Source organism: Neomonachus schauinslandi, chromosome 13, assembly GCF_002201575.2.
Source record: "Neomonachus schauinslandi chromosome 13, ASM220157v2, whole genome shotgun sequence".
Lineage (NCBI taxonomy): Eukaryota > Metazoa > Chordata > Mammalia > Carnivora > Phocidae > Neomonachus > Neomonachus schauinslandi.
Window position 1 is genome coordinate 67679464 of NC_058415.1, and position 22961 is coordinate 67702424.

Here is a 22961-nt window from a genome sequence, read left to right on the forward strand (position 1 = left end):
TATATAAAATAAGGATAATAACTGTGCCTATCCTTGCAGGATTAATTAAGATGTAAAGTGTTTATATGTAAATTATAGTGCTTTTTCATGTCAATTAATGTTTCTTATAAATATGAATGAGTGTGTATGTGAGAGAGAAAGAGAGAGACTATATCTGAATTGCTCTCAAAGTAAGAATTATATCTTTTCCTTTTTTGATTCCCAGAATTAGTATTGATTTTTGCACATGGTAGGTGCTCAATGAATGTTAGTTGAATTAATGATGGTAATGAAACCTAACAGTGATGAGTCCATTCATTGTTTGTTTGTTTGTTTTCAAATCACCTCCTAAATTAGTTTTCTCCTTTGCACTTTAGTCTTGGCTCTGCTGTGAATTCAGTGTGTCCTCAGGGGAGGGATGGTTTTCTTATTTAGAATGAGGAGTTGGCATGTTGTGGTCTTTGGAGTTCTGAGTTCTGAAATTCCTTGTTCCCTTCCCTTTCTCTTCCTTTTGGTCTCCTTTGTCAGTGTAACCAGAGGTCAGGCATTGTCAGCATACAGGTTATTGGCCTGGATACTTTCTATGAGGCCATCAGACCCAGAAGCCCTGGCCAAACAGTCGGTCAATTCCAAGTAGAAGAGTTCAAACTTAGGAGTTAAGAGGCATTACTGGAAGTTATAAGACCCTCATTCTAGTTCTGGTTCTGCCTTTTTCTGGCTGTGTGACCTTGGACAAGTCACCTAAACTCTCTCGGTTGGCTTTCTCAGTAGGCATGGTAACCCTTCTTCTGTTTATTACTCAGAGTGGTGGTAAGGTTCCAAGGAGATTGAGTACCTTGTCAACTGTAACATGCACACAGTTGTAGCCACTGCCATGGTTTTTGGTTTAGTATGCAAAGATAGCTTTGCTTTGAGATTTTACAGAGCTGGCAGTGTGGAGAACTTTCAGACAAAGCTAATAGAGGTTTCTGTGGAGAGGTCAGATCATATTTAACTTATGGGGATGATAAAAAAGATTTGTGAATTATAGGCCATGAAGAGGACTGGACACTCACCACCTGTCCAGTGGCTCTAGGAGTAATAATCATAATCATAGAACAATAGGAGAAGCTTCCTTTAGTTAAATGCATATTATGTGAGAAGTCTACTAAGCCCATTAGTGTCTTATTCATCTCACAATGAACCCATGAAGTAATAAGTACTCTTTTTTTTTTAAAGATTTTATTTATTTATTTGACAGAGAGAGACATGAGAGAGGGAACACAAGCAGGGGGAGTGGGAGAGGGAGAAGCAGGCTTCCTGCTGAGCAGGGAGCCCGATGCGGAGCTCGATCCCAGGACCCTGGGATCATGACCTGAGCCAAAGGCAGCCACTTAATGACTGAGCCACCCAGGCGCCTAAGTAATAAGTACTCTTATTACTCATTTTTCAAATGAGCAAACAGGTTCAGGGAGGTCTTAGAGTTAATAAGTGGAATTGAACACATCTGCATAATTCCCATATATGTCCCCTCCAAGAGAGTAGAGTTAGAATGAAGTTAGGCTAATTCCTAACCCAGTGTTATTTACTGAAGCTTTATGCTCTCTGGTCCCTTACATTTTAAGTACCTCTGGATGCTAACTGCACAGCCAGTTTCTTCTTCCAAGGAACAGGCTATGAAACTGGAACTTTGGAAGATGAATTAGATGATAGGTCCCTAAGGAGATGAGAGGTGGGGGATTTTTGAGAAGGAGCAGAAGGATGGTATAACTGGTCAGGGGAGCTAGGAGTCCAGAAAAAGTTGATGAATATGATAGCCAAGGTACTGGTAGGAATCAGTCCAATTAGGGAGGCAGGGAGTAGCCCAGACAATGGTGGTACCGAGACAATCTGGGACATATCTGAGGGGACAAGGCCTGGGCTGAGGCTCACTTCTCCTCAAGACCAACCATACCTCTGAACATGCTAGGCCACTTTCAGAGAGAGAGGAAAACAGCTTCTCAGGCCACCTAGAGTTGACTGCAGGAAAATTAAGAAGGTCTTGGCTTGGCAGAATCTTATTCTCTTGGTAGTGAGTATACTGGATTTTTGAAAGCAACTTAACCTTGCAAAGAGTAACCACCATTCCCACTGTTTACTGAGGACTGTTGGGCTGCAGGCACTATGCTAAGCATTTTACTTTCATTAGCTATCTCAATTATAATGAGCTGGGTTATTACTCACCCTGTTTCTCACATGAGAAAACTGAGGGCCAAAGAAGTTACATGACTTGTCCAAGGTTACATGGCTTTTAAGAGAATAGAGTTGAGATTCAAATCCAGGTCTGTGTCACCCACCTCCCTCTCCTGCCTCCTGGAACTGAGATGAAGGGAGCCTAAATACTGTTAAATCTACATAACATCTGGTAATCTTTTATCTGTATGCTGAAGCATTGTTTGAAATATAAAAGAAAACAAATACTTTCGTGCTTTTGTGTTCTATCATTTTTTTGACAACCATCACCCTCCTACATAGAGTCTTTATTCTGGCTGGTTGTCAATTATGCAAATACACTGATAGGGACATGTTACCCTAACAGAGCAGAGTGCAAAGTCTTCACTTCCTGAGTTTGTTTTTCTTTGCCAAGGAGAATGCATCTGGACTGATTGGGATAGAATGAGCAAACAGTAGTCAGGGGAACTGAAGCTCAAGAGAGGTGGGGAAATAGTGCAGAAGCACTAGCCTTGAAGAGTGAATGCCAGGCTTTTGATCCAACAGAACATATATCAAGGTTCTGAGAGAATTTCTGTTTAAGAGTGTCAGTCTCACAGAGAATAAAAGTTCTGTCATTTCTAGTTCCTAAGTAACTTGATTTCTATCAACTTCTATCTCCCTCATTGCTATTTTCCTTGTGCAGGCCACCATCATCTTGAACCCGAATTACTGCAAGAGCTTTCTAAAAGGTCTCCCCTAATTGTCTTATATCGTACCCTCATCTAATCCATTCTCCACACCACAGCGAAGGTGGTCTGCTTAAAATGTCTATCAAGTTAGTCCTCTGCTTCAAACAGGTCTATGTTCGTTGGCATTCACAGGGTAAAATTCAAAATTCTTAGAAGTAGCTATAAGCACCTTTATAATCTTACCTCTTTAGGCTTATTCCTTGCCCTCCCCTTTCTTCCCTAAAATCCTACAGAAACAGTATTCTTGCAATATTAAACATCTTTCAGTCTTTGGAACTTGCCACACTCTTCCTTGTTTCTGGGCAGAAGCATGTACTGTTCCCTTTGCTTCTTACAAGGTCTCTTTCTTCTTCACATGACTTACTACCACTTATAAGGTATCTGCTTAGAGGTGCCTTTCTCTGGGAAAGTGAAGTTGATTCCTCCAGTCTTTCAAACAGTTGGCCCACAGGGAGGGATCAGACTGATTGTGGTGTCAGGGATTAGAGCTAGGGATAATGTATGAAAAGCTCTGGAGCACAGATTGTAGCTAAATTCAAGGAAGACAATTTCAGCCATCACAACTATCCAAAGATGGGGTGGGAGAATGGGTTCTCTGTCACTGGCAGTGAGCAGTAGAGGATGTCAGTCCCTTGGAAGGGAGGATGTAGAACATTTTGAACACTATTATGGGAGTTTGTGGGAAAGGAGGAGAAAGCTAGATGATTTTTCACTGTCTCTCCTGAGGCTTTGTAAGTTTAGTCTCTATAATCACATTAAATAAACAAGCAATTTTCTCTTTGGTCAAAGATTGGATTAAATAAAATTGATGTATTCTTTTCTCTTCTCTCTCTCTCTCTTTCTCTCCTTCCTTCCTCCCTCCTTTCCTCCCCTCTTCCCCCTCCTCCCCCTCCTCTCCTTTCATTTCTTTCTTTAATCCAAACAACTTCCTTGAGAGCCACTAACCTTGTTGCAGATGAAGAACAGAGAGTTTGGTATTCACCATTAATAAAAAACAGGCCCGAAGCAAAGATAGCATGCCTTGTGCCCCATGTGGTATTTTTATGTCCCTATATAAAAGAAAAAGAGCCTCCTTGAGCTTGGCTCAAGTAAAAATGAGGATCTTAGGTAGGAGGACACTCCCAGGTACAAGAACTATACCTTCTCCTGTTGGTATGGATCAGAGTGGGATGGATACTCCTTGGCTGTCCCTTGTCAGGGATGAATTTATCCAAATACACTACTCCATAAACACCAGCATGGGGCAGGAAGTTTGGGATGGAAGGATGCTGATCCTTAGAGAAGTAGTTGTTGGGTTAGCATTCTCTGTATACTCTTTCCCTTGAGAGAGAGAGACCTAGCAGCTCCACTGTAGCTATACACACAGTGTAGATATATGTTGGAACCACCAGCACTAGCTGTCCTAAAAGTACAAAGCTTCACTAATAAATTCCATAAATATTTGTGGAGCCCCTACAGCTACTGTTCTAAGTGATGGCAATATTAAAAAAGACAAAGTCCCTATCCTCATGAGTTTACATTCCAGTGGCAGATATTCAACAAGTAATTAAACAAAAGCATATAATAATTTCAGGTGATGATAAATGCCATGGAAAGTAAAGGGCTAAGTTATGATGCAGTAACAAACAAGCTCCAAAATCAATAGCTTATAATAAGAAGCTTGTTTCTCACTCCTGCAACATGTCTACCATTGATTTGCCACACCCCTGGTCCACATTTTTACTGTAGGATCCAGACTAACAGAGCAGCCTCAGTCTGGGACATTTCTGGTCATTGTGTCAGAGAGAAAAGAAATGTAATAAACCATTGGCTGGTTCTTAAAGCTTTTTCCTGGAAGTGGCACACATCACTTCTGTTCACATTTCATTGATGAAAGCAAATAAAATAGCTGCTCCTGACTTTTATTATTGCCCTACTGGGTGGAGAACCATAGGGAGGGAAATGGGTATTTGATGAATAGTTTTATAATCTAACAGAGAGCACACACTTAATGGAGGATCTAGAAAGTATTCTCTGAATGCAGTGAGGAAATATGCCATGTGAAGATATGGGCAAAGCCTGTTCTAGGTAAAGGGAAAGCGAGCACAAAAGCCTGAGGGAGGAATGAGAGTGATGTGTTTGAGGAACAGCAAGAAGGCAAGTATGGTTGGAGCACAGAGTAAGAGAAGAATGATAGGAGATGAGGCCAGGGAACTAGGCAGGGGCATAGTCACCAGGGCAAGGTAGAGCCATCATCATCATTCAGTGTCTGTTGAGTGCTTATCATATGCCAGGCACTCATCTAGGCTCTCAGGGCATGTCTGTGAATAAGATAGACAAAAACATTATAGAACTTCACATTTTAATGGAGAGCAAGAGACTATAAATAATATAATACGTAAATTATGTAGCATCTGAGATGGTGATAAATGCTGTGAAAATAATAAATCAGAGTTAGTTGGATCAGGAGTAGAGGGATGGGGGGACTACAGTTTTGAAGGGAGTGGTCACTATAAACATCATTTTAAAAGTAACATTTGAGTAAAAATTTTAAGGAGGTGAGAGCATCAGTTATGCAGGTGTTATGGTTAAGAAGACCAGAAATTTGGAGCTTAGTCTAAGTGAGATGGGAAACCTTTAAATGCTTTCATCAAGGGAATGTCATGGTCTGACTTATGTTTGAAAATGATCACTCTGTCTGCCATGCAGGGAATAATTGTATAGTACTGCAAAAGTAAGGGTAGGCCAGAGGAACAGATAAGGGGCAGGTTGCAAGGTGCTAGAGCAAATGGGAATCAAAGTTCTCTTTTGAGAAAGCCTTCTAGATAGCCAGGTAGGATTCTGAGAAGCTTATTAGTCAGTAAGGGAGAATTTGGAGCTCGAGAGTCCTATGTAGGCATCATAGACATGATAGATATTTAATTTTGAAACCTGATGAGCACACCTTTGACATGCATATGAAAAGAGGAGAAATGAGAGCTGAGGATCCAGCCCTCGAGCATCCCAAAATTTAGGGAATAGAATGAGGAGGAGTCAGCAAAGAAGCCTGAGAAGGAACAGCCAGCAAAACAAGAGAGAAATCTAATAAAACAATGAACAAGCAAACAACTAAATATGAAACAAAACAGGATGTGTGCTATTCCAGAAACAAGAGAGACAAGTATTTCAAGAGGGAGGAAATTAACTCTGCCAAATGTTACTGAGAAGTCAAGTATGCTTGAGACTAAAAGTTATCCATTGTCCTCATCAAGGTGGAAGGCGTTGGTGGTCCTTTATAGGACAGTTTGGTTGGAGTAGTGGGGATGAGAACTTGACTGGAGTATTTTCATTAGAGAACAGCAGGTAGGGAAATAGAATAGTCAATCCTTCTTAGACTAATGTGGCAGTGACTGGAAGGAGCTGTGGGACCAACAGAAGTTCTTTTTTTTTTTTCTTTCTTTTTGTCTGTTTTGTTTTCATTTGGTTTTATCTTTGTTAGTTTAAATGGTAGATATCACATCATTGTGTTCTAATGGGAGTGGCCCTTTCAAGTCCTCGATCTGTCATACAGGCCAGAGCTGTGTAGCCCTTCATAGTCTACAAGCCCATTTGCATTAACTCTGCCATTTTGGCTTAGTTTGGTTCTTCCTCAAAGCCACTTAGTCATGCAATAATAGAGGCAAAAGTTACCTTTGGGGTCCATCTGTGTCAGATCATTCTGACTCATCTGATCTTACCTGATACCAGCAATATGAGAGCTTTCCTCTTGAGTAACATTAATTGGTACTTCTCAGTCCTCTTGGTGTTTGGTGTCACTGACTTCTGAATTTTAATTCCTTCCTGGTTTATATTACTTTACTTAGGTCTGCATCCCCTTATACTAGAAGTCAACATTAAGTCATAGGGATCAATGGTCAGCATGAAAGACTATGTCTTCTTTTCCTCAGACCTGCCTTAAGACTATTTTCCAAGACTGTAAAGCTATTGCTTCCTTTAAGAAGCAATTCTCAAGGAAGTTTTTGGAAGAACTGAAGAGTCATTCATTTTAGGTTCATGATTTTGCTTTGCTCTGACTTCTCCCAATTTGGTGTCACCTGGAGGTATGAAGTACATCCTTACATCTGCAAAATTAGCATCCAAGTCCTCTTCACAACTAGTTAGCTAGCATGGTTCTCATTTTGTTGGTTACTCTACCTATTAGATTTGTCTTCCCGTCTTAACAATGTAATCTGTGGATTTCTGGTAGTCTGTACCTATAAATGAGTTTTCACTCAGCAACTTTGTATTTTAATTTTGGTCTTTTTGAGCCAAGACTAGGATCTTTGTCAGCTCTTTAGAAAATAATGCGTTATATGCCTTCTCTTAACCTGTTCTGAGGACCTTGGTGACCATTCAGGACATTTTAGCTTCCTGTAATAGGAGGGCTACTTTCCCTGAAAGCCTCCATGAGCCCCTGGCTTATCTCCAGAATCTGCACAGCTTCCAGAGTTCATCTGAGCATCTTCTTGGGAAAATGCTCAAGGCTTCCTTTCATTCTAAGTAAAATGTTAAATGCCAAGATTACTTAGATTATGCTCTAGTTGAGAAGTTTTATATTTGTCTACCTAGCAGAGGTTCTTGGCTTCTAAGGAGACCATGTGATTTTATTGGAACATTAAGGAAGAAAGAACAAGAGAGTTCTGGAATCTTCTTTTCCTGACTTCAAAAAATGCTCTACTTTTCTTTTGTCACTCTGAAAACATTAGGATGAAGTGAAAATAGCTTAAGATTTGTATTTAGTCAAATAGTCTTGAATTAAGATAAAAGTTTATATAGCACTATTTGTTGACTCTGATTTTGGACACAATTTCAGTCTCAGTCTTTTCCTCTATAAAATAAGGATAATAAGACCAATGCCATTGAATTTTAGTGTGTATTAATAATAATGTTTTAAGTGCTCAGTATAAATACTAGCTCTAAAATTGATATTATTCATATAGATAATAACAATAATACAGCAGAGTACATGCTATATACTATGTTAGGCAGTAGGTAAACAACAGTGAATAAGAAGTAATCTTTTACTCTCAAAGGTCCCTTCGTCAAGTAGGATACATAAAGGAATAATTGTAACACAACATGGCAAATGTAATGATAGATTAAATGGAAAATCTTAAACAATCCTAAAAGAAAATATGTCTAGGATGTATGGGAGAGATACCATCTGAGCTAGGGTTTTATAAAGAATAAAGGACATTTTGGGACACCTGGGTGGCTCAGTCGGTTAAGCGTCTGCCTTCAGCTCAGGTCATGATCCCAGGGTCCTGGGATCGAGTCCCGCATCGGGCTCCCTGCTCCGCGGGGAGCCTGCTTCTCCCTCTGCCTCTCTGTCTCTCTCTCTCTCATGAATAAATAAATAAAATCTTTAAAAAAAAAAAGAATAAAGGACATTTTGATCAGTAAGTACATTATGAACAAAGGGGTGGAGATATGAAACAATATTCTGGCCTTTGAAATGATAAGTGGATGAAATTCATTTTCTACTGGGGTGATGGTAATTGTTTAAAGCCAAATCTTTCCATATCCTCTCCAAAAACCATAAATATCAATAAGGAGAACAAATAAAACCACCCACAATCCATATGTACAGCATGCTAGAAGGCATAGAATATTATAAACTTCATTTCTGTTCAAGTAGAATGTGGTAGGCAGAGTAATGCTCCACTCCCCCCAAGATATCCACATCCTAATCCCTGAAAACTGTTGATATGTTAGCTTAAATGGCAAAGGGAAATTAAAGTTGTAGAGAAAATTAAGGTAACTAATCAGATGATTTTGAGAGGGGGAGACTATTCTGGATTATCCAGATGGGCTCAAGGTAATCACAAGGGTCCTTATAAGTGGAGGAAGGAAGAAGAGAAAGAACCAGATAGATGGCTGTATGAAAAGGGCTCAGCAGGACATGGAGGTCTTTGAAAATGGAAGAATGTGACCATGAGTCAAGGAATGTGGATGGCCTCTAACATCTGGAATAAGCAAGAAAATATATTCTCTCCTACAGCCTCCAGAAAGAACTCAGTTCTGTAAGTACTTTGAATTTAGCTCACTGAGACCCACTTTGGACTTCTGATTTCTACAACTGTAAGATGATAGATTTGTATTGTTGTAAGCCACCAAGTTTCTGTGTTATAGAACACAGCAACAGTGGGAAACTAATACATAAGGAAATCAATGTTCCAATGCCCAAGGACACTCTGAAGTCTATGCCAGAGAAGAGGTAGGTAGAGACTTTCTCAAAAAGAAGGAAGAGTTGGGATGAGGGGATCCTAACGATGGTGGAATCAAATGAAATCATTCTTATAAAGGAGGAGAGCTACCCTTAGTGGGAGAATACTGAGACATATGCATTGGAGCACTAGTTACTAGAGAATAAAAAAAAATAGAGAATTTTAAGTACATGTGAATAAGAGCAGCAGTTTGAGAAGCCACTGCTTTTGAGAAGGAGGGGATGATTTGGAGGGAGTAGATGTTTTTTGGAGGCTTGGTAGTAAATGGAAAGAAGAAAGCAAGGTGTGCAAATAAAGAATACTACAGAAATAAAAGAGAATCATAAAATCAGAAGACACACCAGCTCTTATCCTCATCCAAATAAAAGCAACCTTTGATTAAGGCACCATTGTTAAAGAAACCGACTTCACTCTAGCTGTAGAAGAGGTACTCTTGAACCAGGCAATTTGATGAACTATCTAAACCCATTGCTTCTGCCCACATAAACTGGTTATTGCATGTCAGGAAAATATAAGACATTGAAAAATGAATAGAAAATAGATGAAAGAAAACCAGAAAAGAAAATTCTTCCCCCAAACCAATCATGAAGCACAGGAAAGCTATATAACACATTACCCCAACCTGAATTGAATATCCTTAAGCAAGTAGATATGAGAATCTTCCTCAAATCAAAAATTCAAAAACTCAGAATTGAAATGGACAGAACATCCAAGAAGAGAGGAAGTTTGTATTGAATAAACTCAAAAAGCATTTGAAGAGACAAAAATCTTCTCAGAAATGAAGATAAAATGCCAAGTTCTTAAGGATAATAGATTCAACTGAAAATACAGTAAGAGGAGTATGGAAATGGAAAGAAAATAGCCAAGAAAATCATAGCAAAATAGTAAAAGTTTAAATTGTTGAAAGAAAAAGTAATAGATCTAGAAGATAGGCAAAAAAGACCCAACATTTCTATAATTGGAGTTTCTGAAGAATTAAGATAGTGGAACTGAACAAATATTTGAAATTATAATCAAAGAAAACTTTCTAGGAAAAAAGACCTAAACCTATATATTGAAAAGACTGATTACGTATTTGGGAAAATTGACCCAAAATAGTCAACTCTGACTCAAAGTCTTTAACAGCACATTTTAAAATATAGGCCTCCAGGCAAAAAGGCAAAGTCACTTGAAAAAGGAAAAATTCAGGGCATCAGAATTCTCAACAGCAAAATACAGAGAAAGACAATAGTGGAACACTATTTTCAAGGGACTTAAGGAAATAAAGTGTTAGTGAAGGATTTTATATCAAGCCAACTTGTACTTAAAAATCAAGGCTAAAGGAAAACTTTTTTTATCTTTTTCTATCTTTATTTTTCTCTCCAAATTTTTATTTAAATTCTGGTTAGTTGACGTATAGTGTAAGGGAAAACAGTTTTAAACATGCAGCAACTTAGGAAATAGTACATTTATGAGTACTTTCTGAGCAATCTTAATAGAAGATGAACTTCATTCAAGCAAACTATGACTAGGGTAAGTTTGGCACATTGGCAAGCATTAAATATATCTAATTGTAGATTTCAGATTTAAAAAATATAGAGCAAAATCTAAAGCCAAAAAGATGTAGGAGACTATTATGTAAATTTTATACATTTTTATAAAGAAGAAGCAGCATAACTAAAACATGGGAGAAGAGAAAAAAAAAAGATAAAATTAAAGAAAAAAGGCTTGATAATTGACCCATAGGTAATCTGAGAGTCAGAGGTTACGTTGAAAGGTGAAAAACCAAATAGTGGACGCATAGGAAAGGAAAAAGGTGAAAAGGGCATTCATTATATGATGGTAGCTACAAGAACAAAAATTGAAAACCTCTTAAATACCAAAAGAAACATCAAAAAGAAAAGAGAGAATATATAAAGAAAAGTAAATATTTTACAAGACAAACCATATACTACTTTTTATATAGAAAGAAGGAAAAATTGAGAAAATTGAGATACAAGTAGGTTAAGTAACTTTTCTTAGTCCAAACATATACAGTGAAGATATATGTTAATTAATGTCATTTATACTAGAGAGAGTTTAGATATAATCTAAGTATTCAACAATGGAGAAATTGACATGAAAATTATAATAAATTGATTTAGAAGGCTATTATGTGATAATTATACAGAGCAATATATAGACATTCCAAATATATAGTAAATAAAAATCATGAAAAATTATGTACATCCTCAGGAAGTCAACTATGTCTGAACATTAGACAAGGGCAGGAAGGGAACAAGAAAGTAAAAATGCTTTGTTTTGTTGAAAATGTAAGATTTTGTAAAGTCTTTTATTTTTTAATTTTTATTGTGATGATATGATCATTGCACAATATATTATTTAACAATCATCACTACATTCTCTTTGGGCTCCACAGCTTAGTTCCGTTTCTGTTATAGAAAATTTGCTTATCATATTTTAATTGTGTGCTTTTCCAGTTCTTCCATTAAATAGTAAGCTTCCTGAGGGCATCTCTAGCACTAGTATAGTGCCTAGCACACAGTAAGTACTCATTTACTCTTCAGTGAATGAGTGATTATAGTTACAGTTAATAGTAAACTGAGGTATGGAATAATAGAAGGAACGAATCCCCCTAAATTGAAGGAGACAATGACCACAGTGTCCTGATCCAATCAGAGGTCCATTTCTTGTGTAGTACTATAAAATATTTTTTATCCTGTTGTGTTTTGGTGGGGGAAAGGGGTTAGCAATTGGAGAGAACTAAAGCAGCAAAGGAAAAAAGAAGACTCTTAGTATGAATTTGCTTATGAACCATTTGAATGAAATTGTTTGGATTCTCAACTTTCAGAGCTTGATAACAGTTCTACTAGCCACAAATTTGGCAACTAAAACAAAATGGATCTTACTTCCATCAGCAACACAGAAAACCCTGTTCACGCAGCTGTGGGAATGACCTTGATTAAACTAGTCTGTGAAATGTAGGATCTATGGAAAATAGGGTAAAGGGACATGTTTTCTATCCACTGCTCTATATTTTACCTTTGGGGCAAATTAGCTCCTCCAAAATGCTATGTCCTTGGGCTGTGTTAGCTTAGGTACTCACCAAGAGATCTGACTGAAGCCCAGTGTTACGGAGATGGGAATATTTTGATTTTGAGAACTGTTGTCTGAAAACAACTTTAATGTTATTGAGAAAATAACATAGAAGGAACTCTTGTTTCCTTTTGTGTCCTGGAAACTTCAGCATCTGGCCTGATGACAGATGTATAGGACACTCAATAGTGTTGAATAAATTGATAAATTTGTTGACAGCCACATTTTTTCTTCAGCTCATTATCTTTTATTTAAAGTTTCATATGAGAAATTTTACCTTTGAGAAACTGGGTGCTTTCTCTTTTTCTGATACAGGTGTTAGGAAAATTAGCTTTCTCTTTCTTTTCTTTCTCCCTTCCCTCCCCCTGTTCTCTTCCTCTCCTCCTTTTCCTCCTTCTTCTTTGTGGTGCCTCAGCCACTAGATTTTTTGAAACCAAAAACATTTGTAGCCAATTATAATGCAGTTGTAGAAATTCTAATGGTCCTTATTATTTTCATATTTTCCTCCCATCAGGACCCTACTTAATTAAGTCCATAGCTCTGGAATAAAACCAACATGATTTGAAGCCTGATTTCTCTACCTAGCTTCTCTTAGCCTGGTTCCTCATTTGTAAAATGGGCATACCCCCACCCCTCCCTCCCTGGACCACTGTGAAGATTAAATAATCAAAGAGCTATACAACAGGTCTTGATCAATAAATCCTTGTTTCCATCTTTTTTTATTATTAATTATCTCAAATCATTTTTTGGAAAGCAATTGGATTTAAACAAGTCTTAAAATACCTGATTGTTGAGGACCCTCAGGTTGCATGGCGCTGTACCGAATGTGTGTTGTGTGTTTGGGAGATGGGGACGATGATGGAGGCTGTGCTATCTACCTTCACGTACTTCCAGGCTTACGGCAGAGAGTGAGGTGCCTTTGTTTTTGGTGAAATGAGATTACCCTGTTCCATGAGACAGGGCGAGGAGGAATTGTGATTTTTTTTTTTACTGTGGTCCAGAGAACATGAAGTAAACAAAGGTTTCCTGGCTATAGTTGTCAGATATTTGGTAGCTTCTGCATCTCAGCAGTGGTTTGTCTTCCCACTTCCTGTGTACAACTTCTGCCACTTAGCAGGAGCTCCCCGCTGTCTGCCAGACCAATACGGGAAACAGAAGACTCCTCTCTGGGCATGGACCATGGATGTGGTATGTGCGAATGGCCAAAAGGATGGAAGTGAGTCTGAGCCAGGTAACAAATAGGCACTGGTCCATGGAATACCATTGAGGTAGACAATGAACAAATGAACAAATGGGTATATAATAGGTTAGGTAATGCTAAGGGAAGAAGCACAAAGGTACTCCCATGAACTGGGAGGGAGACACATACCAGCGTAGTGTAGGGACTCCCCAAGAAAGCTCTCTGTGACCACTTATTCCCTGCTTACTATGTGCTTGCACTATTGGTTGTTTTTTTTTTTTAGGTATAAAAATATATAAACTTGTAAGTTATGCATGGTATGTATCTTGCTGCACTGTTGGACTTTCATATTACTGCCATTTGGTTTTTGCGTGTCTCTCCTCCAGTGAATTGTAAGTTCCAGGAGGGCATTTTCTGTGTTCTACTTAAGTTTGAGTCCCAGAAATCAGTACAGGGCCAGGGACATAGTAGGTGCTTAGTGAATCATTGATAAATGTAATCCTGCTCTCTTGGAGCTCACAGTCCAGGGGATGAAGTAAACCAGCCTCTTTTGGACAATCTTTGGTGAAAAGATGTTTTTTTCCTGTTTATTTTTTAATTTTCCAACCTCTTATAGGCTGATATTTTGAAAAATAATTTTGATGAAAATAATAATAAAAAAAAAGCACAAGGCCTAACTTTTATTATTAGATTCTACAGACATAAACTTCCTCTGTCAAATTGCTAAACAAGTTTCAAAGCATTTTTTCTTTTTCTCATTGCAGACTGGTAACAGTTTGCAGACTGGCAGCAGTCCATGAACCACATGTACCCCTGAAATATATACAAATACACAAATAATGTGCAGGTGTTGTTTAAATGCTATTGAGTGAAATAAAGCCCAGCAGTGGAAGAGAGAATGATTGAGTTGGAAGGTGGTGGTGCTACTTTTGAAGGAGGGCAGAGGGGCTTCTCTGATGATGTGAGGTTTGAGCAGAGAATGGGACAAAGTAGGAATGTGAGACTTGCAGATACCAGAGGAGAGTTTCAAGGGAAAGGAAACCATATGAGCAAAGGCTCTGAGCCAAAATTCATGCTGTCTTCTAGGAGTGGGGGGTATGTGAAAGGTTGGGCAGATTACTCCAGCCTACTAGATCATGGAAAGAACTTTGGATTTTTTTAAATTTAAATTTTAGTTATTGAATATACAGTGCAATATTGGTTTCTGGAGTAGAATTCAGTGTTTCATCACTTACATACAACACCTAGTGTTCATCACAAGTGCCCTCTTTAATCTCCATCACCCATCTAGCTCATCCCCCCACCCACCTCCCTCCGTCAACCCTTAGTTTGTTCTTGATCGTTGAGAGCCTCTTATGGTTTGTTTCCCTCTCTCCTTTTTTTCTTTTTCCCCTTCCCATATGTTCATCTGTTTTCTCTCTGAGCCGAAGGCAGTCACTTAACCAACTGAGCCACCCAGGCGCCCCTATTTTCTCTCTTAAATTCCACATATGAGTGAGATCATAGGGTATTTGTCTTTCTCTGACTGACTTATTTCACTTATTAAAATATACTCTAGCTCCATCCATGTCCTTGCAAATGGCAAGTTTTCATTTTTTGGTGGCTGAGTAATATTTCATTGTATGTATGTACCACATCTTCTTTATCCATTCATCAGTTGATGGACATTTGAGCTCTCTCCATAGTTTGGCTATTGTTGATAATACTGCTATAAACGTTGGGGTGCATGTACCCCTTCAAATCTATTTTTGTATCCTTTGGGTAAACACCTAGTAGTGCAATTGCTGGATTGTAGGGTAGCTCTATTTGTAACTTTTTGAGGAAACTCCATACTGAAGAACTTCGGATTTTATTCTAAGTCTTTGGGAGGGTTTTGATCAAAGGAGTGACATGAATTACAAACATGGCCATACTGGCTTCTCATTGGGCAATAGATTACAGGAGGGAAAATTAGAAGGCTCTTGTAATAATCTACAGGACCAATGATGGTGGCTTGGTTAGGTAGGTGGCAGTGGAAATGGTGAGAAGTGGTTGCAGTGTGAATTGACCTTGAAGGTAGTAGCTGTTGGATTGGATACAGAGTGTGAGGAAAAGAGAGTGTCAAGGCTGGCTCCAAGAATGTTGGTCAGAGCAAATGGCCAACTGGTGCTGCCATTTATGGAGATTAGGTAGTCTGAGAGTGCAGTGGGTTCTGTAGTTGGGGCATGGTTAAGAATCATTCTGGACATGTTAAATTTGGGATACTTATTTGTATAAGAAACTATTGAATAGGCAGTTGGATATATGATATTGAAGTTCAAGAAAAGAGCTAAAACTGGAGATATAAAATTGAAAGTCATCAGTACATGGATGGAGTTTAGAACCATGAGACTGAATGAGATCATGTTGGAAGTGAGCATAGATAAAGAAGTAAATAGGTCTAACTGGACAGCCACATGCAGAAGAATGAAACTGGACCATTTCCTTACACCACACACAAAAATAGACTCCAAATGGTTGAAAGACCTAAATGTGAGACAGGAGTCCATCAAAATCCTAAAGGAGAACACAGGCAGCAACCTCTTCGACCTCAGCCACAGCAACTTCTTCCTAGAAACATTGCCAAAGGCAAGGGAAGCAAGGGCAAAAATGAACTATTGGGACCTCATCAAGATAAAAAGCTTTTGCACAGCAAAAGAAGCAGTCAACAAAACGAAAAGATAATCGACAGAATGGGAGAAGATATTTGCAAATGACATATCAGATAAAGGGCTAGTATCCAAAATCTATAAAGAACTTGTTAAACTCAACACCCAAAGAACAAATGATCCAATCAAGAAATGGGCAGAAGACATGAACAGACATTTTTCCAAAGAAGACATCCAAACGGCCAACAGACACATGAAAAAGTGCTCAACATCGCTCGGCATCAGAGAAATCCAAATCAAAACCTCAATGAGATATCACCTCACACCAGTCAGAATGGCTAAAATTAACAAGTCAGGAAACGACAGATGTTGGCAGGGATGCGGAGAAAGGGGGACCCTCCTGCACTGTTTGTGGGAATGCAAGCTGGTGCAGCCACTCTGGAAAACAGTATGGAGGTTCTTCAAAAAGTTGAAAATAGAGCTACCATACGATTCAGCAATTGCACTACTGGGTATTTACCCCAAAGATACAAATGTAGGGATCCGAAGGGGTACGCGCACCCCGATGTTTATAGCAGCAATGTCCAAAATAGCCAAACTGTGGAAAAAGCCAAGATGTCCATCGACAGATGAATGGATAAAGAAGATGTGGTCTATACATACAATGAAATACTATGCAGCCATCAAAAGGAATGAAATCTTGCCATTTGCAATGACGTGAATAGAACTGGAGAGTGTTATGCTGAGCAAAATAAGTCCATCAGAGAAAGACATGTATCATATGACCTCACTGATATGAGGAATTCTTAATCTCAGGAAACAAACTGAGGGTTGCTGGAGTGGGGGGAGGTGGGAGGGGTGGGGTGGCTGGGTGATAGACATTGGGGAGGGTATGTGCTATGGTGAGCTCTGTGAATTGTGCAAGACTGTTAAATCACAGATCTGTACCTCTGAAACAAATATTATATGTTAAAAAAAAAAAAAGGAAGAAGATAGCAGGAGGGGAAGAATGAAGGGGGGGATATCGGAGGGGGAGATGAACCATGAGAGACGATGGACTCTGAAAAACAAACTGAGGGTTCTAGAGGGGAGGAGCGTGGGAGGATGGGTTAGCCTGGTGATGGGTATTAAAGAGGGCATGTTCTGCATGGAGCACTGGGTGTTATACGCAAATAATGAATCATGGAACACTACATCAAAAACTAATGATGTAATGTGTGGTGATTAACATAACATAATAATAAAAAAAATAGTAAATAGGTCTGATGCTTAACTCCTTGGGCTCTTCCACATTTAAGAGAACTGAAAGACGAGGAGTAGAGGAGAATGAGAAAGAGTGGCCACATGAGGATAAGGTCACAACATTAACTCTGTAATTTACTCAACAAGTAGATAGTAAGTCTAAGTCTTGTGTTCAGTGATGCTCTGTAACAGAAACAATAGTTTGGAAAGCTTTCCGTGCCTACAAATTGGTTAAAATTTCAGAAAAAAAAATTTTCATGCTGAAAGGAATAAACTCTTTGCTGTGTTTCAATTCCAGGTACCCAGAATCATTTACCCTTTAGGAGTATCAGATAAGTGAATGGCTGCTTTCAAATTTTACCTTTAAAAGAGGGGTGCCTGGGTGGCTCAGTTGTTATGCATCTGCCTTCGGCTCAGGTCATGATCTCAGGGTCCTGGGATCGAGCCCTGCATTGGACTCCCTGCACCACGGGAAGCCTCCTCCTTCTCCCACTCCCCCGCTTGTGTTCCCTCTCGCTGTGTCTCTGTCAAATAAATAAAATCTTAAAAACAAAACAAAACAAAAAGATATGTTAGAGTATACAAAATATTTTCCTATAAACCATCTCCGTTGAGCTTTACAACAATCCTCCTAGGTAAGCAGAGCATTTCTTTCAATCTTCATTTTATTGATAGAGAAACTAAGGAAGTACGTGATAAGGATTGTAGGCTAGTCAGTGGTGAACCTGGGTCTAGGTCCTAAATTTCTTTCCCCTGTGCCCAGGGCTTTTTCCTCAACACCGTCCTCCCTCCCACAGAAATGTTAACTATACGTTGTGGCCACTGGAGAGTCTACAGCCTTTAGGCCCAATCAGGATCTATAGTGTTGTTTCTTTGGGAAAATACATTTCAATTTAGAAGCACTTGAAATTTGTAAACAGTTGGATTCTAGCCTGGTGGTGGTAGTACGTTAGAGACTGTCTCTATTTCTCGGTGTTAGCGCAGCCCCTCACTTTCCAAAAAAAAGGGCCGTTTGTAGGGAACATGTTAATTTCTTTTATCACCCAGCCCAGTTCTTCCTCCAGGAGTCCCCTTTTCAGTCACTGGCATCACCAAAACTAGAAACATCTGTCATTTAAGGCTATACCTTTTTTTTTTTTTTATCTCCAGCATCTCATGAGTTACCAAATCCAGACCATTCTACCTCCAACAAGCCTCCAGTTGTCCCCTCCTCTGTGCCAGTGCCCTGGTTTCAGTGCCCCCCCCCCCCCCCCACCTCTTACCTGGGAGCCTGGGAGCCCGCAGTAGCCTTCTCACCAGCCTGTCTGCCACCTGGCTTCCTGCCTCTAATCTACTTTCCACAATCCAGCCAAAGGGCTTTCTAAATGCAAATCTAGTCCTATTAAAAACTGACCTTATTTAAAAGCCTCCAGTGCTTCCAATTGCTCTTGGGATAAGATCCAAGCTCTTTAGAGCAGCATACCAGGACCTTCGGAATTGGCACATGGGAAACAAAAATGAAAAAATGCAGTCCCATCTCCTGAGCTCACAGTTTGATTAGGGAGGCCAGTGCATACACAATTTTAATGCGCTACGAAAAATGTTCTCGTAGTTATGCGCAAATAAAAACAACTCTAACGAAGTGTGATATTTGTAATACTTCTATTACCCTGTAGGATGTAGCACTGTAACAGAAAAGTGTGGTTTGTTAAGAGAGCATTCTCTGAAGTCATCTGTGTACTTCGTTCACCCACTCGGTGCAGCAAAATTTAACACATTTTGTCTGGCAGGTGCCTACCAATGCAGACATAAGCTTTCCTCCCACAATACCTAGATGGGTTCTTTCATTTGGGACTTTGAGAAAGAACAAAAGGACTTGTTGAAAATGTCTTCTTGTGGAGAATTATGTATATTTTACTACATAGTCCTACTTAAGCATAATTCTGAATACTGTTTTGTGGGGCTCTAATGTGCATCTCCAGTTCTCCTTCATGGAAGGACCCTAAGCCAGTGGGACAAAAAAAATATGTCTGCTGTTTGCATTGTTCCAGTTCTGCTTTTCCTCTCCTGTATGTCATTCTGGACTGAGATGTCCCTTTTCTCATTTCAGGGTTCTTAACTAAATATTTTTAGAGTTCTTAGATTTTGCTTATACATTTGTTTAAAGGAAGTTGTTTTTTAAAATCAATTCATTTTTGGGTTTCTGTTCTTCATATCTTACAAAGTGGTGCTGTAATACTGGATTGTGTGCTTTAAATCACTATATATGAGAAAGTAAATTCCTGTTCAGACTATGAGCTAAAAAAGGCATCCCCCACATACGGTACACCCGGCACTACCTGAGTGACCTCATTACATTTCTGCAGGACAGGGGTGCCTGGGTGGGGCAGATAAGCATCTGACTCTTGATTTCAGCTTTGGTCATGATCTCAGGGTCCTGGGTTCGAGCCCCGCATCAGGCTGTCTGTTCAGCGTGGAGTCTGCTTGAGATTCTCCCTCTCTCTCTCCCTCTCCCTCTCTGCCCCTCCCACTCAGGCTGTCTCTCTCTCTCTAAAATAAATAAATAAAATCTTAAAAAAAAACATTTCTGCAGGACAGTGGTAGCTTGGGAATGAATCCTTAATCTAGCATCTCCTGCTGTCCATTCTGTAAAACATGTATGCTGAGAAATGCCCAACGAAAAAAAGGCTTACACTCAACTAACCCTGGAAAATTCTGCACATTATATCTGATATAAGGTGTAGAGAACATCTTAGAGGTATCAGTTTATGAAGCAGTAAAGAAACATGTTTAACTCAATGTTTACCAAACTTATTTGACCACAGACCTCTTTCTGTGTTGCACCCATTAATAATCATTAGAAAAATGATGGCATACTCACTTTGGGTTAAGTGCCAATAGCACTTGTCACTTATAATTTATTTTTTCCACATTTTATAATAAAGGTTTTTGAAATTACAGAAAAATTGAAAGCAATATAAAGCAAAAGCAAATATCCCTAGTGTCTAGATTCTACAATTAAAATTTTGCTATATCTGCTTATTATTTGTTTCTCTTCTCCCATTAGACTGGGGGGGCCTCAGTGATTATTAATCTAATTTATTTTTATTTCATTAGTACTTAACAGAGTACCAGGCACTTATTGGTAACTAATAGATGTTTGTCCAATGAATGAATGTGTGAATGAATGCATGCATTTTTTTTTATTCCCTCAGACATCTTCCTAGCACATCCCAGACACTGAGCTTCAAGGGACATGAAAGACTAGACAGAGTATCCCATGGCCTTTCTAGTCTGTCCCATTGCACAGATCCTGAGATAGGCCTTCTCCTGGGATAGATGGAACCCTGCAGCTTGCCCACTGTGAGCTAACGAGCTACTGCCCAGGGTCTCCAAGCTCATCTCTGTATGTACAGTTCATTTCGAGAGGAGGAAGCTTTTGCCAGGCCAGTGAACTTGGATGAATGCACCCAAGGCCCGTCTGTCAAGTCTTGTCCACGTGTTGGATTCTCCTCCCTTTACAGGTTTTTTGCTTTTGTGTGATCTTGGTGTCTTCTTAATTTCCAAAGACATTTAATTTCCACTCTGATTTTATCTGCCCTCATCTTTCACTCCTCGAAACCTGATCCTTGGTTTGTCTGATGATCCACCTTCTTCATTTGTAACTGCAGATGGATAACAGTTATTTAATAAGCCCTTGTCCTTTTATCCCCTAGTGTCTGGTTACCTACCACAGGTCCTAAGAAAGTAACTGCCCTTCTCCTTTTATTTCTTTTCTGTTTTTGTATGAACAAAGCCAACAACAACAAAATCTTTATTACCCTGAATTTTTTTTTTTTGTTAGTTACTATTATTTATTTTGATGATTTAAAACACCAATAATATAATTACTTATATACAGAGCATGACTTACTACAAATAATAAATCTTTATTACCCTGAATTTTTAACTTTGCTTTCACTTTGGACTTTGCTCCCAATGAACTCCATTCTAACTTTTCTAAGATCCTTTATCTTGACACCTGTTTTTCTCTCTTCTTTTTCTTTTTTCCCCTATTCTGTTCTTTTGCCATCCCTTTGGATTTTCTTTCTTTGGTAGAAAAGAAGTCAATGCTGTATAAGTGTAGAAGACACAGGATTGAAGGTTATAACTAAATCAATAAAGTATATTGAATGAGTCTTCGATAGTCAGGCTAAAGCCTCCCATTTATTTTTTCAAACATAGTTTCCAGTGCCCAATTTCCAAACATGGCCCAGGTTCTCCATAGCCTGTATTTGCCATGTCAGTTCCTTTATTTGGGTACTGCTTCTGTTTCATTCTGTTTTATTCTTGTCAAAATAGGACTCTTGCTTCAAAATTCCATTATAAAACCTCCCTCCAGTGTGAAGCTTTCCTTGATTTTCCATCAGTATAGAAACTTGCCTCTTTCTCTTTGAGTATCCTTAATACTTAGTTCTGATCTCTCATTTGAAACATATTCAGTCTCATGTCTAAAAATGATGTAAGTACATTTTATCCTATAGAAGTTTTTAAAAAACATAGTAAAATAATTCATTACTTTAAAAAATGGAGTACATATGCTCACTGATACACAATTCAAATACAGAAAGAATAAATACTGACAATAAGTCTTTCCTACTCCAGGTACGCTGGACAAGGGTTTCCGATCTCTTTTGTATCTTTCTAGATATTTTTCTGTGTACTTATAAAATACATGCCATAGCATATTATATGCACTGTTCTGTACTTTACCTTTTAAACTTAACATTTTATATATTGAAGTTCATTCTTTATCAATTGTGGTGCCTCCTTCTTCTTTTTAATGACCTCACAGTGTTTCATTGTGGATATTTAGAATTTTTCCAGTGTGTTTTGGTGAACACTATACCTTATCTTTAGGATAAACTCTGGGAGGTGGAATTTGCAAGATCAAAGTGTATGTATATTTTTTTCACTTCATTGGTTGGTTTTATTGACATAAAGTTTATATATAGTGAAATGCAAATTATTAAGTGTACAATTTGATGAAGTTCTGATAAATATATGTACCCATGTTACTCACCACTCTAATCAAGATATTGAGCATTTCTATCACCTCAAAGTTCCTTTTTGCCTTTTTAGTCCATTTTTATGTTCTTAGTAGTCAAACACTGTCTTATTTCTAACCATAGATGAGTTTTGCCTATTCTTGAACTTCATGTAAGTGGAATCATACACTGTGCACACTTCTGCTCACTGGATAGTATTCAGTTTTATGAATATATCACAACTTTACCAATTCTCTTATGTATGGACATTTCAGTCATTTACAATTTGAGAATATTATGAATAAAGCTGCTAAGAACATTCGTGTAAAATTTTTTATTGGGTATATGTTTTCATTTCTCTTGGGTAAACATGTAGAGTAGAACTTCTAGGTCATAGGCTAGATGTGTGTTTAACTTTGTTATAAACTGCCAAAAACGTTTCTACATTCCCACCAGCAATGTATGGGAGTTCAGGTTGTTCCACATTTTCACCAGTGTTTGGTGTTGTCATTTTAAATATTATTTACTTGAATGAGTATGAAATGGTATCTCACTGTGGTTTTAAATTTCATTTCCTTGATAGCTAATGGTGTTGAGTACATTTTGATGTGCTTATTGGCAGATATATTTCTATTTTTGTGAACTGTCCCAGTTTTTTGCCATTTGAAGAATTTGGAAAGTTTATCTTTTTGCTATTGATTTGTGTG